General features: G+C 43.1%; 2 long non-coding RNA genes across 2 annotated transcripts; one reads left to right on the forward strand and one right to left on the reverse strand.

Moving 5' to 3' along the window:
* Positions 1 to 560: 560 nt before the first annotated feature.
* Positions 561 to 2,414, reverse strand: LOC138954401 (uncharacterized). Its single transcript, XR_011451821.1, has 3 exons — positions 2,354 to 2,414; positions 1,942 to 2,069; positions 561 to 638 (listed from the first exon to the last, which is right to left on the reverse strand). It is a non-coding gene; the product is annotated as an uncharacterized lncRNA (long non-coding RNA).
* Positions 2,415 to 2,975: 561 nt separating this feature from the next.
* LOC138954400 (uncharacterized) lies at positions 2,976 to 19,675 on the forward strand. The gene is made up of 4 exons (XR_011451820.1): positions 2,976 to 4,012; positions 6,114 to 6,213; positions 6,981 to 7,079; positions 17,726 to 19,675. It is a non-coding gene; the product is annotated as an uncharacterized lncRNA (long non-coding RNA).
* The last annotated feature ends 515 nt before the right edge of the window (positions 19,676 to 20,190 follow it).

Below are 20,190 nucleotides of genomic sequence, written 5' to 3' on the forward strand. Positions count from 1 at the left end.
GGACCTAAGCTTGGCGGGTCCATTGTTCGGACCCGGCGAAGCCGGCGTACGGCTCTAAGTACTTCTTCCCGGCGAAGCCGGCTACCCGGCGAAGCGGGTATTCATCTGGTAGATAATATATATGCACTCAAGCACACACTTCGTGTAATAGAGACGTTAACTAACTTAATATGCTTAGTGCGCCTTTTGGTGACTCTGCGTGTAAACATCACGGAAATTAATCAATTCAAAGTTACTACTCCGAAAACACAAGGATACGACAGGCATAACTTGCATGTTACAGCGCTTAATAAAGGATGTTTTTAGGTCATGGTTACACCTTTGGTTTGCAATCACGGCTCTCTCCAACCCTTTCACATATTATGCACATTCATAGAAAGGTAAAACACATTTCACAAACTGCACATGCATCGTACAGCCTGTACAAGTATGTTTTTACTTGTTCGTGTCTGATTCGTATTTTACACCGTGTTGAACACAACAAAGATAAATCACTCGCAACCGTGTGTGTGGGTGTGCGCGTCTTATTCGCCGGGTACTGCAGAGGTAAGCATACTCACTGCAGCCTTGTCGTTTCCAACGTTCGTGCTTTCCCAACTGCTCCAACTCGATACTGGTGTTGATATAAGAACAGGTTACTGGAGGAGAAAACCATGATCAATTAATAGTGATAGCATCACGAGGGGCATCCACATTGTTGTTGTTGTTGTTGTTGTTGTATTCTATTACAATATATTTGTACCATTGTTTTTAAATCGTCCTTATTATTTGTGTTGGTTTTTTTTAACTTCTGTGTGGGTGTTTTTTTGTCAAGCGAGGCACTACATAATTTATGTTTATTGATTCCTGCCTGTTACCCAAAAAGCTTATATAATTTGATATACTTATGCTCTCCAACTATCTCAAATACATCTTGTTTCACGTAATTAGATCATTCTAAATAAGGCGTGTGGTGCTTTGTTGGAGGCAAATGTTCCACGTAACTAGAGCATTCTAAATAAGGCGTGTGGTGCTTTGTTGGAGGCAAATATTCCACGTAACTAGAGCATTCTAAATAAGGCGTGTGGTGCTTTGTTGGAGGCAAATGTTCCACGTAACTAGATCATTCTAAATAAGGCGTGTGGTGCTTTGTTGGAGGCAAATGTTTCACGTAATTAGATCATTCTAAATAAGGCGTGTGGTGCTTTGTTGGAGGCAAATGTTCCACGTAATTAGATCATTCTAAATAAGGCGTGTGGTGCTTTGTTGGAGGCAAATGTTTCACGTAATTAGATCATTCTAAATAAGGCGTGTGGTGCTTTGTTGGAGGCAAATGTTCCACGTAATTAGATCATTCTAAATAAGGCGTGTGGTGCTTTGTTGGAGGCAAATGTTCCACGTAATTAGATCATTCTAAATAAGGCGTGTGGTGCTTTGTTGGAGGCAAATGTTCCACGTAATTAGATCATTCTAAATAAGGCGTGTGGTGCTTTGTTGGAGGCAAATATTCCACGTAATTAGATCATTCTAAATAAGGCGTGTGTTGCTTTGTTGGAGGCAAATGTTGAGGAAGCAAACTTCGCAAAGTCGACGTCTCCAAGGAAATGAGAGACTTAAAACCTTTGGAAACTCACAATTGCCACCTGAGGATATGACTGTTGGTTTTCTTGCTCGTTAATCGTAAATATAATGACTATTCTTTTTGTCACCATATTTCATAACACAAAATTAGAAGATATCATCGTTTCCGTTTAATGGGCTGGAGGTCAACTCTCCAACACACACACACGCACGCACGCACGCACGCACACACACACACACACACACAACACGCACGCACGAACGCTCGCTTGCACGCACACACGCGCACACACACACACACACACACACACGCACACACGTTCGCCCGCATGTACACACACACACACACACACACACACACACACACACACACACACTTACTGCAGTGGAAAAAGAGTGTCAGCAGGAATCCACCGATCAAGGACAGAACACTGCACAGAACACTGGGCCTGTGGTGAACGTTGGCCTTCATGGAGTTGGTCGATCTCTCGGCAAAGCGGCAGAGATGTCTGATTGTAAAAATACCCACACGAGTGTATGGGTCTCTCGGAACCAAGGCGAGGAATATTCAAAAATCAAATAGTCAATGATGCAAAACAAGGAAAACAAATCGGAAATGTGGGCATAGATCAACATGGTAATAGCTTTGTTTTAAAATACGCCATGGTATTATCCTTTTTCTTAATACTTACATATCAAAGCAAGAAATCCTGTGCATTTAATAAGGAACATATTTACTTTAACCCATAAAATCATACAAGTGAAAACAACAAAGCGAAACAAATTCCATTACCATTGAGCAAAGTTGGCCAACGCATCTGTTATGTAAAACTCTGCACTTTTCTACGCAAAATACTGACGTTTTACAGCAAATTGACGTCACACAAAGAACACACAGATATCGAAGAACAAAGACATCCAAACCTGGTCTCGGGCAACAACTGTTGGGTTTTCGTCTCGTCTAGACTGACCCAGTTCCACAGGACCGTAGCCGTGGACCCGGTGGAGACACGTTACGCCCAAAAAACGTACCCAAACGGTTGTTACGCCCGATTTTGTACCCAGGACATCGACGTGGCGTGTGGGTATGCTCATTTAAATTAGATTATCTCAGGCATCAAACTATAAACGCATAAACTACTAAATGCCTCTGCCATTTGGGATTAGGGGAAGGGCTCCTAACATGGATCGGCTCCTAATATGGACCACCTTCTGTTCTGACAAACTAACGGCGCTAGAGCGCTCAAAACAGTTTTATTCGCTGTATTCACCCTCTCTGGATAACAGTTGCACATGTCAAAACAGTTGCACAAACAGAAATCTCAAAACCGTTAGGCTTTTTCTCTCTTTTTTACATTTAGTCAAGTTTTGACTAAATTTTTGGCTCACGTAAGTGTAGCCTATGCGATCGTAACTTTGTCTGTCTGTGCGTGCGTGCGTGCGTGCGTCTGTGCGTGTGTATGTCTGTGGTAGAAACTTTAACATTTGACTAAACACCGAAATACTCATTTCACCTGGTTATTTTTCAAGCAACATCTTCAAAGTATTGAACCAATGATCAACATTTTGTCGGCATGTGTGTAGTTAAAGTGTGTATCCAAAGAAAACGGGTGGTGGGGTGGTTTATGGGGGTACACGCAGCTGACCGGTTTGTGTCGCGTTTGGTATGTAGACCAGGTTAGTCAAGACCAGGTTAGGTTGGGGTCGCGCCGCTAAGGATTGTGGTATACATGATTCACTGACTGACTCAGCCTGGTCACTGAGTCGACTGGGTTCGGTTTCTAAGCTCCAGATGAAATAGACTAAAGAAGATACCAAAGTGAGATTTCCTACAGTTTGATCTGCACAGCGTTTTTTTCCAATCATCTGCGCGAGGAAGAGCTGTCGAAAGTTCAGTGTCGATCTGGCCGAGTCCCGGTAAGTACGGACAGATCTAGACTAGTGAGTAGTCACAGTGTCTCCCCGGTATTTTATATTTTGTTTTATTTCAGCAGATACGGATGACACAGTGCTAGGTAGTCACCTCTAGTGAAATGAGTAGATCTAAAGTGCCTGTAAGGATTGTATGTCTTTGTTCTTGGTTACATTTATGTGAATTTCAAGAACGGCAGCACTAATCTGTGTCGGTCTGACTAATTACCGCGCGACCGTGGCCGGCCGGATCGCTCCCAACCACAAGCGACCGCGCCCGACTGACCTCAAAAGAAAGCATTTACACGTAATATTTGAGCTGTTAGTATATATCTCCATAATATTTTCTCACGTTGGACCAGTTTTTAAGTCAGAGTAGTGATCGATAAGGGTGTTATAGTGTATTTTGAACTTACAACAACAAAATATCATTACGGCGCGCAGTTAGCTTATGATTAGTCAAACCGTTTTTCTGGAATTGTGGGATAGCTTGGGTTTCATCCATGACCGTAGGCGGGTTCTGTTTCGCTCTTCGATTTTTGTGAGTACACGGTATGTGTTATCATGTCAACCACTTCAAAAGTGTGTGTGTGCCTGGGGGGATTCCCAGTTAAGGTGGAGATCATGTAGTGGAGCTCCTGAAAGCGTTTTCTCTGAAAACAGGAGATACAGAAGGGTGACACGCTTGTAGGAAAATTCGATACTGTTCAGTTCGGCGCCAAGCGCGTGACTGCCGCCGACTAGACTTCCCCTTCCAAAATTGCGGCTCGACAGGAAAATATTGTGACCTGTTATCACAAAAACAGTGCTGATACTATCAGTGATAGACTACGTCGCTGGCGGCCAGCTGCTCAGCAAACCAGGGCCTAGCAGCTGCATTCATTGTAAGCCGTTCGGCGCATTTACGCCGAAATGACATCTCCAATAAGCTAACGCGAAACTCGAATTGGGGAGGGGCTTGTAGACGCAAAATCACAAAACCTCTTCAAATTCCAGGGGTGATGCCCCAGACCCCTGCCTTTGTAGTTTGTAAGCTGAAATCTCTTTTTCCAATGCTAGACCCTGACGGTGAACAGTATAAGGTGGTGTGGGTCAATGATTATGTGGTTGAAATTCCACGTTTTTGCTGTATCGGATAGAAGTTTAGAACTATGCTTTATTTACCTAATACTTAGCTAATTGATGGAGCGAAGCGACGGAGAGCTTTAATTAGCTTTGGTCGGGCGTCAATCCACGCTTCGGATCAATAGTACGTATCAATAAAATCAAGCGTAACATGTATGTTTAGATGATTTTGACTCTATCTTCATCATCGATTGACGCCCGACCAAAGCGAATTGAAGCTCGACGGTGCGAAGCGGCGGAGGGATTCAATTAGGCTTTGGTGGGCGTCAATCCACGATGAAGACCGAGTCAAAATCATCTAAACTTACATGTGTTACACTTGATTCTATTATTATTGGGTCAATGATTATGTGGTTGAAATTCCACGTTTTTGCCGTATCGGATAGAACTATGCTTTATTTACCTAATACTTAGCTAATTGATGAAGCTCGATGGAGCGAAGCGACGGAGAGCTTTAATTAGCTTTGGTCGGGCGTCAATCCACGCTTCGGATCAATAGTATGTATCAATAAAATCAAGCGTAACATGTATGTTTAGATGATTTTGACTCGATCATCATCGATTGACGCCCGACCAAAGCTAATTGAAGCTCGACGGAGCGAAGCGACGGAGGGATTCAATTAGGCTTGAGCTTCAATTAGCTTTGGTCGGGCGTCAATCCACGATGAAGATCGAGTCAAAATCAAGCGTAACATGTATGTTTAGATGATTTTGACTCGATCTTCATCGTGGATTGACGCCCGACCAAAAGCTAATTGAAGCTCGACGGAGCGAAGCGGCAGAGGGATTCAATTAGGCTTTGGTGGGCGTCAATCCACGATGAAGACCGAGTCCAAATCATCTAAACTTACATGTGTTACACTTGATTCTATTGATTCGAAGTGTCATTTTTTGTGTAAAGAAAGGCCACATTGTCATACTGATTTTTTGCAGAACCCTCGCTTTTAAATAATACATTGTGAGCATGGATGATGTGTGTGTGAGTGAGTGTGTGTGTGACGTGGTTTGAGCGCACGTCTGTGTGTGTAGTGTCTGTGAGTGTGCGTGTCTGTGAGAGAGAGAGAGAGAGAGAGAGAGAGAGAGAGAGAGAGAGAGAGAGAGAGAGAGAGAGAGAGAGAGAGGCGATTTGTTCTTTGCTGGGGGTATGCACTGCCTTGGCAATGCACTTCTACTTAATTATCAAGTTAATAAATTAACTCTTTAGTACATGCATTGGTCAGATAAGACTTTGCTTCCATACTTTTGATACTGCATTTTAAGGTTAGGACGGTTTGTAGTGCTTGGCAATGTGCTTATGCTCTGAAAGTCAAAAACAATTTGCACTAGTTGACTAATCAACTATCATGACTGCAAACTGACTGTTTTTATATTGCTTCACGCGACTTCAGTGCATTACTGCATTGTCAGTTTTTGCTTAACATCAGATAGAGTGCGATTTCAGACAAGACAGTCATCTCCTGCGCTCAGAAAAAACCTGACCAAGTTTAAAGTACAAAATTTTACATTTTCATTTTCAGCGCAGCATCACGCTCTTAGGATTTCTTCCAACTGGACAATCATGAGCCTGACAGTTTGGTCTTGATCTTATTTTTGGATTTTCGCATGAGCAACATCTTTGTGAGTACCCATACTATTACTAATATTCTAACTTTTCATACATCATTAAAAGATTTTTTGAGTCCTGTCCAATTTTTCTTCGATTTTAGAACTTGAAATATTTTTTGTCTCGGTTCTGAAAGTAGTTTCCAGACCTAGTGGTGCTGCCAGATTTGTCTGCAATTTTAGAAATCTCAAATATTTATTGTCTCGGTTCTGAAAGTAGTTTTCAGGCAGGAGTCCCAGCCAATTGTTCTGCAATTTTAGAACTTGAAATATTTTCTGTCTCAGTTCTGAAAGTAATTTCACAGTCAAATCTAACGATAAGGCCAAAAAAAAAAATTGTCTGTTTAGGGTAACCCGACCGACCCTATCGATTTGGCGCCGACCCAAAAACTTTTTTTTGATTTAAAAAAAAAAAGAAAAAAAAAAGAGGTAAAAATGCTAAAAAGAAACATTTGGCGTTTCTTTCTCTCCCTTTCTCTCTGTTTTATTTATACGTTAGTTTTGAAACATGTATTCATCAAATATAAGAAGTGAATGTTCAGCCAACATAGCATTTACACACACACACACACACACACACACACACACACACAAAAAAAACCTACCTACCTACCGACCCTACTTTTTTTGGTCATGTTACCCTAAACAGACAATTTTTTTTTTTTGCCTAACTAATGATATTGTAAATAATGATAATCATTGTTTTTCTTAAACGTCAATTAGACAAAAGGACAGTCATCTCATGCGCCAAGTTTAAAGTGCAATTACATTTTTATTTTCAGCGCAGCATCACACTCTTTGATTTCTTCCACCTGGACAATCCTCAGCCTGACAGTTTGATCTTCAGCCTATTTTTTGATTTCGTCACGAGCAACATCTTTGTGAGTACCCAACTTTATACTATTACTAATATTCTAAGTTTTCATACAACATAAAAAAAAATTTGTCTAGGTTTTGAAAAAAATTTCCAGGCCTAAGACTATTAAGGAGTCATGATGCCCGATTTGTGTGCAATTTTAGAACTGAAATAATTTTTCGTCTCTGTTCTGGAAGTAATTTCAAGGCCTTAGGGTCCTGCCCGATTATTCTGCGATTTAAGAACTTGAATTATTTTTAGTCTCTGTTCTAAAAGTAGTTTACAGGCCTAGGGGTGCTGCCCGGTTTTTCTGCGATTTTAGAACTTGAAATATTTTCAGTCTCCGTTTTGAAAGTAGTGTCCAGGACTAGGGGTGCTGCCCGATTGTTCTGCGATTTTAGAACTTGAAATATTTTCCGTCTCAGTTTTGGAAGTAGTTTCCAGGCCAAGGCCGGGTGCTGCCCGATTTTTCTGCAATTTTAGAACTTGAAATATTTTCCGTCTCCGTTTTGAAAGTAGTTTCCAGGCCTGGGGGTGCTGCCCGATTTTTCTGCGATTTTAGAACTAAATATTTTCCGTCTCAGTTTTGAAAGTAGTTTCCAGGCCTAGGGGTGCTGCCCGATTTTTCTGCGATTTTAGAACTTGAAATATTTTCCGTCTCCGTTTTGAAAGTAGTTTCCAGGCCTAGAGGTGCTGCCCGGTTTTTCTGCGATTTTAGAACTTGAAATATTTTCCGTCTCCGTTTTGAAAGTAGTTTCCAGGCCTAGGGGTGCTGCCCGATTTTTCTGCGATTATAGAACTTGAAATATTTTCCGTCTCCGTTTTGAAAGTAGTTTCCAGGCCTGGGGGTGCTGCCCGATTTTTCTGCGATTTTAGAACTAAATATTTTCCGTCTCCGTTTTGAAAGTAGTTTCCAGGCCTAGGGGTGCTGCCCGGTTTTTCTGCGATTTTAGAACTTGAAATATTTTCCGTCTCCGTTTTGAAAGTAGTTTCCAGGCCTAGGGGTGCTGCCCGATTTTTCTGCGATTTTAGAACTTGAAATATTTTCCGTCTCCGTTTTGAAAGTAGTTTCCAGGCCTAGGGGTGCTGCCCGATTTTTCTGCGATTTTAGAACTAAATATTTTCTGTCTCCGTTTTGAAAGTAGTTTCCAGGCCTAGGGGTGCTGCCCGATTTTTCTGCGATTTTAGAACTTGAAATATTTTCCGTCTCCGTTTTGAAAGTAGTTTCCAGGCCTGGGGGTGCTGCCCGATTTTTCTGCGATTTTAGAACTAAATATTTTCCGTCTCCGTTTTGAAAGTAGTTTCCAGGCCTAGGGGTGCTGCCCGGTTTTTCTGCGATTTTAGAACTTGAAATATTTTCCGTCTCCGTTTTGAAAGTAGTTTCCAGGCCTAGGGGTGCTGCCCGATTTTTCTGCGATTTTAGAACTAAATATTTTCCGTCTCCGTTTTGAAAGTAGTTTCCAGGCCTAGGGGTGCTGCCCGATTTTTCTGCGATTTTAGAACTTGGAATATTTTTCATCTGTTCTGAAGGTCCTGCCGATTTTTCTGCGATTTTAGAACTTGAAATATTTTTCACCCTAGTTCTGACAGTAGTTTTCAGGCCTAGGGGTGCTGCCCGATTTTTCTGCAATTTTGGAACTTGGAAACTTTCAACTTCGAATATTTTTCGTCTGGATGTTCTGATGGTGGTTTCAAGGCCTAGGAGTGCTGCCAGTCATTTTGCACATTGTATATGATCTAATGCGTGTGTGCAAGTTTTGATTCATTTTCTTTTGATCCTGAATTACGTTTTTTGTGCTTGCATAATTAATTCTTTTTTAGTCTTTGAGTCTGAGCTTTGTTGCCAATTTTGATTTGGTGACAATTTCTTATTGTTATTATAACTGAATCCACACTTAACAGTCACTGTGTATGTTATTTGCTCCTCAGAATGGACTCAGTTGTGCAGTGTGTAGACTGCCAGAAAATGTTCAGTAGCCGTATTAGGCTATTGAAACATAAATGCTCTAAGTGTACTTCTTGTGGCAGAGTGTTTTCATCATTCCAGCGCCTTCAGTCACACAATTGTTCAGATTCACAGGATATTCAGGTTAAAGCCATTGAGCAACATGGTATCACATTCAACCCTGTACACTGCCAGTGGCAGTTAGACAAATGTCGCGAGTTCACTTTGCCTTTGAAGCTTGCAATGCCTTCATCAGATCATCTGCTTCCGGCTGGAGCACCCAAACATTTTAAAAGGGTTGGGGGAGATGGTAATTGTTTTTTCCGCTGCCTGAGCTTTGCAGTGACTGGGTGTGAAGAGTACCATCTCCAACTTCGAGCTGCAGTCTGCCATTTCATGACACAGTCTGCACACACATATCGAATTGAGCATGTTCTCCTGCAACAACAAGGGCTGACAGCCGCATCCTATCTGACCAGGTCGGGCATGCGGAATTCAGGGACGTGGGCAACAGAAGTGGAGATTTACAGTGCTGCCCTCATGCTCAACACCAGAATCTGTGTTTATCGCAATGTAGTCGGGCAGAGTGCCTGGCACACACTTGATCCAAGACTGATTGCTCCACTGACCCATGTGAGTTCACGGTGCATCTTCATCAACCACCTCAACAATAACCATTATGAAATTGTGACTGACGTCCATCTTCCATCTGATGGACCAGTGCTGTCATGCCAACATCAACAAGTTCATGTACCTGTGCTTGCAGCAGCAGAGTGTGAAGGTGCTGAGAGGCCACTCGTATCTCATACAACCGTGACACTTGTGAACCGCAGAAATACAATGCAGAAACTACGTCAAAACCAAGAGTACAAGCAGAAAGAGTCAGCTGAAAATAGGCAGAGAAAAGGTGAGAGGAGACTTAGTCAGGCATATAGGCACAAGGAAGCACACCTAGGCAAAGCAAGAATTGCAAAGAGAAGATGCAGTGGAGAGTTCAGAGAGCAAGAAGCAGAAAGAAACCGACTTAGAATGGCTAAACAGAGAGCCACTAAAGAATATAGCCAGAAAGAAGCAGGTAGAACCAGACAGAGAATGGCAACAAAGAGAGCCAATAGGGATTACAGTCAGAAAGAAGCAGGTAGAAACAGACAGAAAAAAGCAACAAAGAGAGCCAATAGGGATTACAGTCAGAAAGAAGCAGGTAGAACCAGACAGAGAATGACAACAAAGAGAGCCAATAGGGATTACAGTCAGAAAGAAGCAGGTAGAACCAGACAGAGAATGACAACAAAGAGAGCCAATAAGGATTACAGTCAGAAAGAAGCAGGTAGAACCAGACAGAAAATGGCAACAAAGAGAGCCAATAGGGATTACAGTCAGAAAGAAGCAGGTAGAACCAGACAGAGAATGACAACAAAGAGAGCCAATAGGGATTACAGTCAGAAAGAAGCAGGTAGAACCAGACAGAGAATGGCAACAAAGAGAGGTAGTAAAGAATACAGAGAGAAAGAGGCCCTAAAAGACAGGCAAAGGAAAGCAGAACAAAGACAGAATAGAAACTATAGGCGAAAGGAATCGGAGAGTGACAGATTGAGGAAAGTGAAGAGAAGGCGTTGTCCTTCATACAGAGAAGCTTATCAAGCTAAGGTGCGAGCAGCAAGGAACAAACTGACCACAAAAAGCAGTTGCTTGACGGTCGATGACATCAAGAAGGTCTTTCAGTCCAATGTTAGTCACGGACCTTCATTCATATGTACATGCTGTAATGGTCTCTTCTACAAACACTCAGTGAGTGTTGCTCCCTCTGCTGCATCTCTCCAGAACAAGGGTGTTAAGTCTTCCATTATAGAGCAGGTTCTGTTAGGAACAAAAAGCTTCCAAGACACTGAGTGGATATGTTCCACATGTCTTTCCAGTTTGAGGAAATCTGTGCTGCCCAATTTAGCTGTGAGAAATGGTCTTGAATTCCCGGCTATTCCGTCTACACTTGAAGGTCTCACAACCCTGGAGGAACGGTGTATATCACCACGAATTCCCTTCATGCAGATGCGAGAGCTTGGCTGCGACCATCAGTTTGGTATCAGGGGAAATGTAGTGAATGTACCAGTGGATGTGCCAGCTATGGTGACTTCATTACCTAGGCGATTCGAAGAGACAGAGACAATTGCCTTGAAGTTGAAGAGACGCTTGCGCTACAAGTCCTCCTACCACTTTGAAAATGTCAGGCCTGGGAAGATCTTTGCTGCTGCGGAGTGGTTGATTGGGAACAGTGTCCTGTTCAGGGAAGAGGGTATTAAGCTCGATCCTTCTTGGTTCAAACCAGAGTGGGAGGGAGCAGAGTCGGTTGAGTTCAGAATCAACAGTGCAGATGATGACAGTTGTATCCAAGGTGAGAAGACCAACCATGCACACTCATGTGACGGAGGCAAACAACCTGAATGTGATGCTGTGAGTGTGAAGCAATGTTCTAATGTACCGCCACAAGACCCTGAGCACTTGGTAACTGATCAAGCTTCTTCTGGCACAGTGAAAGACAACAACAAACCAGAACAAGACCAAGATGGCAATCTGCAAGAAGAGTATGCAGATTTGTTTCAGGAGTGGCAGGAGGAAAACATACCTGCTAATGACAAAGATAACACCGGGGAAGATGATGAAGACAAAGAATGGGTAGAAACCAGTCAAGAGGCAGAACTGGGAGGTGGATGTCGTGACACCCTTCTGCACCCCAACGACTTTACAACCGATGGCCAGGCAGCACTGAACATAGCACCAGGTGAGGGTAAACATCCACTTGGTCTGTTCATGGATAAAGATTGTGAGGAGAAATCCTTTCCAACCATATTTTGCGGCCAACGACGTGTTGATAACAGTGATCGAATGAAGCCCCTCACCTACAGTAAGATCTGCAAGGCTGAGCTAAGAAGTGCTGACCGGCGTGCTGCCCACTCCATTGCAAACATCTTTTTCAAGTTGAAGAAACTACAGATGTTACAGATTCGAGATTTAGCCACAACAGCACTTCGGAAAGTGAAAGGAGCAAAGACAGGCCATACTGCAGGGCAGTTGAGGAAAGATGGTGCCATTGAAGATCTTCTGCGCCAGGATCAAGGGTATCGTGTCCTCAAAACACTGCGATCCTCTCCCCCGTACTGGCAAGCGAAACAGAAGGATCTCTTTGCTATGATTAGGCAGCTTGGTAGACCAACTTTCTTTGCTACATTTTCTGCTGCTGAAACAAGGTGGATTGATCTTCTCCGTGTCCTCTACCGCATGGAGCACAGTGTAGACCCCACTGATGATGACCTTGAGAACCTGACCTGGCAGGAGAAGTCGCAGCTTATACAAAAAGATCCTGTGACTTGCGCTCGTCACTTTGACTACAGAGTTCAGGTCTTGTTCAGAAAAGTCATCCTGAGTGATCTGCAGCCTCTTGGAAAAGTGACGGACCACTTTTTCAGAGTAGAATTTCAGCAGCGGGGGTCCCCTCACATTCACTGTATGATCTGGGTTGAAGATGCACCAAAGGCTGATACAGACTCTGACGAAGATGTGGTGGCATTTCTTGATAAACACTTGACATGTCAGAGGCATGAAGAGGGTGAGTTGAAGAACGTTTCGAGCCTGCATGAACACAAGCATTCCAAGTCATGCAAGAAAGGTGGAAAACACGTGTGCAGGTTTGGTTTTCCTCTTCCTCCCATGTCAAAAACTATGATGCTCCGTCCACTGACTCAGTCTGAAGCAAAGGATAATTCTGGCATCACAGAAAATTTGAGAACCATCAAAAGAGAACTTAGCCAGTTGAAACTGGGTGAGAACATTTCTTTTGAAGAATTTCTGGCGCGAGTCGGCATTGATGAGAATCAGTACATCCTTGCACTTCGTTCTGACCTTGACAGCACCAAGATCTTTTTGCAACGCGAACCATCAGCGACACGCATGAACAGCAGAAATGATATTCTCGCTCAGGTGTGGATGGCCAACACAGATGTGCAATTTGTCCTGGATGAGTATGCCTGTGGAATGTATATTGTGACGTACATCAGCAAGAGCCAGCGTGGCATGAGCGATCTACTAAAACACGCTGATGATGAGGCAAAACGTGGCAACCACAGTGTCAAACAAAAAGTCAGACACATTGCGAACAAGTTTTTGAACCACTGCGAAGTGTCTGCCCAGGAAGCTGTCTACCTCCTGATGCAGCTGCCTTTGACCCGATGCACAAGGGATGTGATTTTTGTCAACACATCACCCCCCTGCCAGCGAGTTGGTCTGCTCAAGAATTCCACCATGCTTGAAGCAATGAAAGATGAGGACACAGATGTGACTCTCACAAGCCTGATCGACAGGTACTCTGAAAGACCAAAGGAGTTGGAAAACATCTGTCTTGCAGACTTTGCTACTTCGTACGACGTGAGAAAGGCAGGATCAAGCAGCAGAACAGGTAAGAACACCAAGAAGAAGGAACAGGATTTCCTCCCTGAAGGTGAATATGAGGAGGATGCAACCGACAACATCTGGAACAATGACTCTTCTTCTGGTCACCTGTACAAACTTCCTGATGGCAAAGTCTTGCACCACCGGAGAAAACCAAAAGTTCTGCGCTGTGTTCGCTTTTCTCTGGAGTCTGACTCAGAAAACCACTACAGAGAGAAGCTGATGTTGTACATACCATGGCGAAACGAGGACAAGGATATCATTGGTGGGTGTGGGACATACCATGAGAGATTTGAACAAATGAAAGAAACAGTGTTCGAAGTCAGCAGCAAGTTTGAGACCAATGCTACTGCTGTGGACCAGGCTGTGGAACAGGTGCAGAAGGATGGCATTGATGAGGAAGCATGGGATGGGGTGGCTCCACAAGCACAAGACATGGAGAGCCGCCACGAGAAATACAACACAGAGAGTACCATCAATGCAGCGTTCCAACCAGACTCTGAACAGCACCGACAGTATGACATTGGTCTTGACCTGGGTTGTCATGCTACATCCGACATAACTCACGACCGTATAGTGAACAGGATACCAAATGAAGAATTTGATGCAATGGTAAGATCACTGAATTGCAGTCAGCAAACGTTCTTCTATCACATACTGCACTGGATGAAGACAAAGTGTAGTGGCAGTCTATCTGCATGCGAACCCTTCCACTGTTTTCTCTCTGGAGGTGCAGGTGTGGGGAAGAGTCGCTGTGTCCTGGCCATTTACCATGCCCTTGTCCGTTACCTAAGCAGTCGCCCTGGAGACAATCCAGATTGCCTTCGGGTACTTCTTGCCGCTCCAACAGGCAAGGCTGCCTATAACATCAGAGGTGTGACACTACACACAGCCTTCTGCCTCCCTGCAAACCAGAGTCTCAGTGATTACGTGAAACTTGACGCCAGTCGCTTGAACACACTTCGGTCAACTCTAGCAGAATTGCGATTGGTGATCATTGATGAAATTTCCATGGTTGGTGCCAACATGATGGGTTTTGTCAGTCAGCGTCTGCAACAATTGATGGGTTGCAGCAAGCCGTTTGGTGGTGTAAGTGTCCTTGCTGTTGGTGATCTATTCCAGCTGAGACCAGTCATGGATCGCTGGGTATTTCAGCCAAGTCGTGGACCATACGAAGCACTAGCACCAATTGTCTGGCAGGAGCTGTTCCAGATGTTCGAGTTGACCCAGGTGATGCGGCAGAAAGATGACAGAACCTTTGCTGAAGCTCTAAACAGGATCAGGGAGGGATGCCACACCAAAGAAGATGCAAGCCTCATCAAGTCCCGTGTTGTCAAATCCAGTATCCCGGACAACATGCTTCACCTGTTCACCAGCCGTCGTCTCGTCACTGAGCAAAACACCAAAAGTCTTGCCCTTCTCCAGTCTTCGGAGATTCTGCTGGAAGCCAAGGACAGTGTGATGGGTGACATCAGTGTTGCACTGAAAACCGAGATACTTCACAAAGCTCGTGATATGACAGTGCAACAAACGCAGAGTCTTCCATCACACTTGACTCTCAAAGTGGGCGGTAGATTCATGTTGGTGCACAATGTTGACATCAGCGATGGTCTGACGAATGGAGCTTCTGGCACCTTACGACAGGTTGGACACAAAGGCAGTGAGAAGCCAGAACATGTGTCGGTTGTATGGATAGAATTTGATGAAGAGAGTGTTGGTGAAAAGACCCGCCACCGAAACAAACAACTCTACACACCAGCCATCAGCTCCACATGGACTCCCATCTTTCATGCCGTCAAACAGTTTCGTGTTGGAAAACGAGAAAATGTTGCAGTGCTTCGTAAACAGTTTCCGTTGACAGCTTGCTCTGCAATCACAGTACACAAGTCACAGGGTTCAACTCTTGAACAAGTTGCGGTGTCTTTCCAGGGTATGGCACAACACCATCTAGTGTATGTGGCACTCAGCAGAGCCAAAACTCTGGGCGGCCTCCATCTTCTTGATTTTGACCCAAACAAGATCAGAGTGTCACCTGATGTCAAGACCGAGATGGAACGATTGCGGAAGAAGCCCATTGAGTGGTGTGTGAGCGACCTACAGCAGTTTGCCAGCAATGGATTTCTCATAGGTTTTCACAACAGTCGCTCTCTTCACAAACACATTGGAGATCTCCGCCTTGAAAGAAATCTGTTACGAGCTGAAATGTTATTCATATTTGAAAGCTGGGAACAAGAACAAGATGAACCACAGCACTACAGTCTCCCTGAATTCAAAGTTCTTGAGAGAAACCCTGCCCCAACCAAAACTCACCGTCCACATGCTGGCACAATAGTGTACATCCGTGATGACAGTCTGCTGTCTACCTCCAACACAGCTACAAGCCGAAGTTGCAATCACAGCATAGAAGTTACAGTGCTTGACGCCAGCAGCAGAATTGCAGGGCTGAGTGTAGTGGGAGTGTACTGTCCTCCGGGTGTGAAAACCAGCGCACTGCGTACTGAACTTGAGACCATTCTTCACAGGGTATTAGCAAGTCAACCCTATGTTGTGATGGGAGGAGACTTCAACAGTGATGCCTCTGACAGACTGTCAAAACCACTCGAACAGCTGTGTCAGGAATTCAGTCTGCGTCAGCTCATTACTGAACCCACAACAGACTATGGCTCAGTGTTGGATCTGATCTTCACCAATCTCCCTGAGTCTGCAATACTAGGAGGTGTACTTGAATCCTGGTACTCGGACCACAAACCCTGCTGGGTGTCAATTTCAGTGTAAATGGAATTTTTGAGAGATTGCGAGTTTGCTGTGTTGTTGTCTTTGTATTTGAAATGCACTTAACAATATTCTGTTTGTTGAAGAATTTGATATGCAAGCCATGACAGTGACACAACTAGGTGTGGATGCGTTAATTAGATTCTGTGTCTGGTGTTTTAATTGGCCCTAAATCTGAAGTTATGTACAGAAGCATAAGATTTGTCATGTTTTATTTTAAATTAATGCAATTGAAATAAAGAATCAGTAGCAGAACACTATATGTGTGCTGTAATATATGTGATGCGAGTATGTAGTGTGAGTGTGTGCGTTAAGATTTATTCCTATGCATTACAATTTACTTGTACATGTATTGCATGAGAATTCCAAAGTTAAAAAATCTCATCTTCATGTGTGTGTGTGTGTGTTCAACATATAGTTTCACATACGTGAGACTTGAATTGGCGCTAAATCTGAAGTTATGTACAGGAGCATAAGATTTGTTATGTTTTATTTTAAATTAATGCAATTGAAATAAAGAATCAGTAGCAGAACACATTTGTCGATTTGACTCCTTGTTTTTGCTTTTAATTTAATTTAGTGCTCTATCCTTTTCTGGTTGTAGTTTGTTGTTTATTTATTGATTGAATGGATGTCATAATCAAGTTTTCTCCACAGGTCAGTGCTTGATATCATCTTCAACAGTCTCCCTGAATCTGGAGGATCATCATGTTTACTTGACTTTATGCTTCGTGTCTCCTTTAATGTACACTAACTTTATTAGTGTATTGCAGATGTTTGTGGGGTGTAACAGTAGTAACACACAACATGCCTGGATGAGCTTATAGTTCATTGTGCTTGATGTATTTTCATCATAACACTCAAATTAATGTTCATGTCCTTGCAAGTGACTAACTGTACAGATCCCACAGGACACAAAAGGAGCGTCGAATTAGCTTTGCTGTATGCTGAGTGTGTGATTTGGAAATAAAATATGTTGATACATTTTGCTTCATGTTGTTGCTTCATCAGTGGTCTGTTTAGTAATTGTAATTTTAGGCTAGTGAGTATTATAACTGTCAAATTCGCATTTCACATAAGTTTAAGGTGTTTGCTTTGTTTTTAAAATTGATTAATTGAATATCATAGTCAAGTTGTCTCCAGGTATTGTCAAGTGGTATAATTGTACTATGACAATGAATTTGAACAATAAAGTCATGTCACTTATGTGAGGTAAGTAACTGCCCCCAGAAACTGATACCGTGTTGTGGTGGGGTGGCTTGCGTGCTTCCATAATCCATCAAGCTAAGTCAGCTAATGTGCAGGGTGCCTGGTAGGGTCTCCCATACTGAACAGTCGGTGGTGTCTGACCATCAAACTAAGTCAGTTGGCGCGTTTTGCACATTTTCAGGGTTTCCCATGCTGAACAGTTTGAATGGCTAGAAGCCTGACAAAACTCAGTTTCAAGATTAAAGAAGTAGAACTTGCAAACAATTTTATCAGCTATATATAATCATGTCTGCTATTGGTTACAGATCTGAGGATATGACGACATGGTGGCGAGTGATGACAGCAAGCACAGAGCAGCGGTGGAATAAATTGCAGGACACTAGGACACTCGACCCCCCCACCCACCCCTCATGACCCGCTGCTTCTCAGTGCCAGGCAAGCCTGCGTGGTTCAGAAGTACAACTACAAGTAGCTGGGCATAATCCTGGACTGACAACACAACTGTAGTGGTAACGACAGCAGCTGCTACAGAAATGTCTTCATTTTCTCCTGGAGCTGAGGCTCCATCCTTGTGGACATTGCCATTCTCTGGTTTCCAAACATGTCGGATAGTGTACTCTCAAACAAAATTGGTGACATTTCTGAATCATTTAGAGAGGACTGTGGTATGCTGATTGAAGTGTTGTGCTATCATTGACCCTAACACTGTGCGTGAGGAAACAGTGATGAAATTCAAGGCTATTCGGTGTAATCTTTCATATTCTTCCCTGCATGTGGAGCTGGTAATCCACAGGACAAGTGACACATCAGAGAGACTTCTGGGTGTGAAGGCTTGGATCATGGACAAATCACCCCATGGATAACATGATCTTCTTTCCTTTCTCCACTCCATGTATCATGTTTTAAAATCAATATTTGTATTGTCATTCTGTTGTCAAAAATTAATAGAAGTTTGAATCACTTAAATCAGTTCACCTTATTTTGTAAGTTAAGGTGATACGTCCTTGGGCACTGCCAAGGGGAGGTAATTCTTAACTTAGCGGTTTTTCAGTTGGCAACTCCTCTCAAAATTTATGTATTCAACATTGCCTGTGATCATGATCCAGGGCTAAAGATGGTGTGCAATTTACCAGGCACTGTCTAGGGGAGATAATTCACCAGTTCGCGGTTTGTCAGTTGCCAACGTCCTTCAAAATGTAATCAAAATATTATTTTCAGTGCTGGAAAATCATTCATTATTCTGGTAGACCCAACCCATTCAAATTCAGGTTCAGGCACAGTGATGTTCCCAGACACAGAAAAGAAAAGGTCAGTTAGACCTGGATTCAAAAGTGAGTTGAACCCACCTTGTAAGATCTCCCAAAAATGGGAAAATAATGGTCTTAAGAAGGAGGAAGTCTTAAACTGGGGGTAACTTTACAGAGATTATGAACAGAAAACAGATTATTGAAAGGGAGGGAGTCTTAAAAGGGGTGTTCCACTGTCTGTGTACGTGATAGAAGACAGACCGAGGCCTAGGAACTGCACATCACTAAAACACTGCAATGTATCATGTGTGGAAGAGTCTTTAGAAAAAGATCAAATGAGTGTGATTCTTGTGTAATGATTCCCATATTTGACTTTTTTATGACTTTTCAAGAATGAACCATCATTTTAAAGGCACATTTCTTTTTATAAAAAATGTTTGGCTCACCGTCTCACTTTCAGACATGGCAAAGCTTTAGTTTTGTAAAAGCGACTTTTGGCTTTAGCAAGCACAAGCAGTCAGCATTTTGAATGTTGGCCTGTGACAAATTCAAGGTATGCTCTTACCAAATACAAGTGAGCCTTGCTAGATTTGACTGAGATTGTGAGATGTTTTCACAAGGAGAAATGTGACTTTAATTGAACACTGGGGTAGTGTAGATTGCACAGTGTCATGGTATTCTGGGATAATACTTACACGGAGTGGTAACTGTACTACTACAAGTCATGGTACAGTATAACTCCCTTTTTAAGACCCCCCAAGACCTTGTTTTCTCAGACTTTCTGTTCATATCCTGTGTAAAATTACCCCCATTTTTTACTTGCTTCATTTTAAGAGGGGTGTCTTAGAAGGGGGGTTCCACTGTATTGGACATTTTGTCTCAGCTTCCTCTTAAAAGGCCACTGCATTGGAACCGCCCCTTTTTTAAGACCACCTGATTTGGACTTCTTTACAATCCCGTGTCATCTCAGAATTTGTTTTCGTATCTTCTGACTTGTTCTGTAAATTAACCCCATTTTGTGACCCCCCCCCCCCCCCCCCCCTTCAAATTTTCAAAAGGGGAATCCACTGTTTTTACTTCAAGGTGCTGTTTTCACATGAATGTGTGTGTGTGTGTGTGTGTGTGTGTGGTTGAGCAAATGCTTATGGTTACTGTTACTGTACATTGCATGGTACCTGCAATGTGAGGCCCCTCTGATGAATGGACACTCCCCATGAAACGACAATTTCTGTAGTCCCTTTGATCTTGACAAACATTTACCTGTTGTAAAAGTAAAAGGCCACTTGCAATTTAGGGCTAGTTCAGGTGTCCTTTCATCACAGGTACCTCGTGCTGTATTATCTGCGCCGTTGTGTGATCATGATTGTATGTTTGTTTTGTGTTTCTTTTTTATGTAAAATATGTTCTTGCCAGTGTTACCGCAGGCCCCACTAGAGTGCTTTTTTATTTTTATTTTCTTTTTTTTGTTGGGGGGGGGGGAGGGGAGGGGGAGGGGGGGGGGGGGGGGAGGGGGAGTTGATGGG

Source organism: Littorina saxatilis, unplaced genomic scaffold (genome assembly GCF_037325665.1).
Source record: "Littorina saxatilis isolate snail1 unplaced genomic scaffold, US_GU_Lsax_2.0 scaffold_584, whole genome shotgun sequence".
Classification (NCBI taxonomy): Eukaryota; Metazoa; Mollusca; class Gastropoda; order Littorinimorpha; family Littorinidae; genus Littorina; species Littorina saxatilis.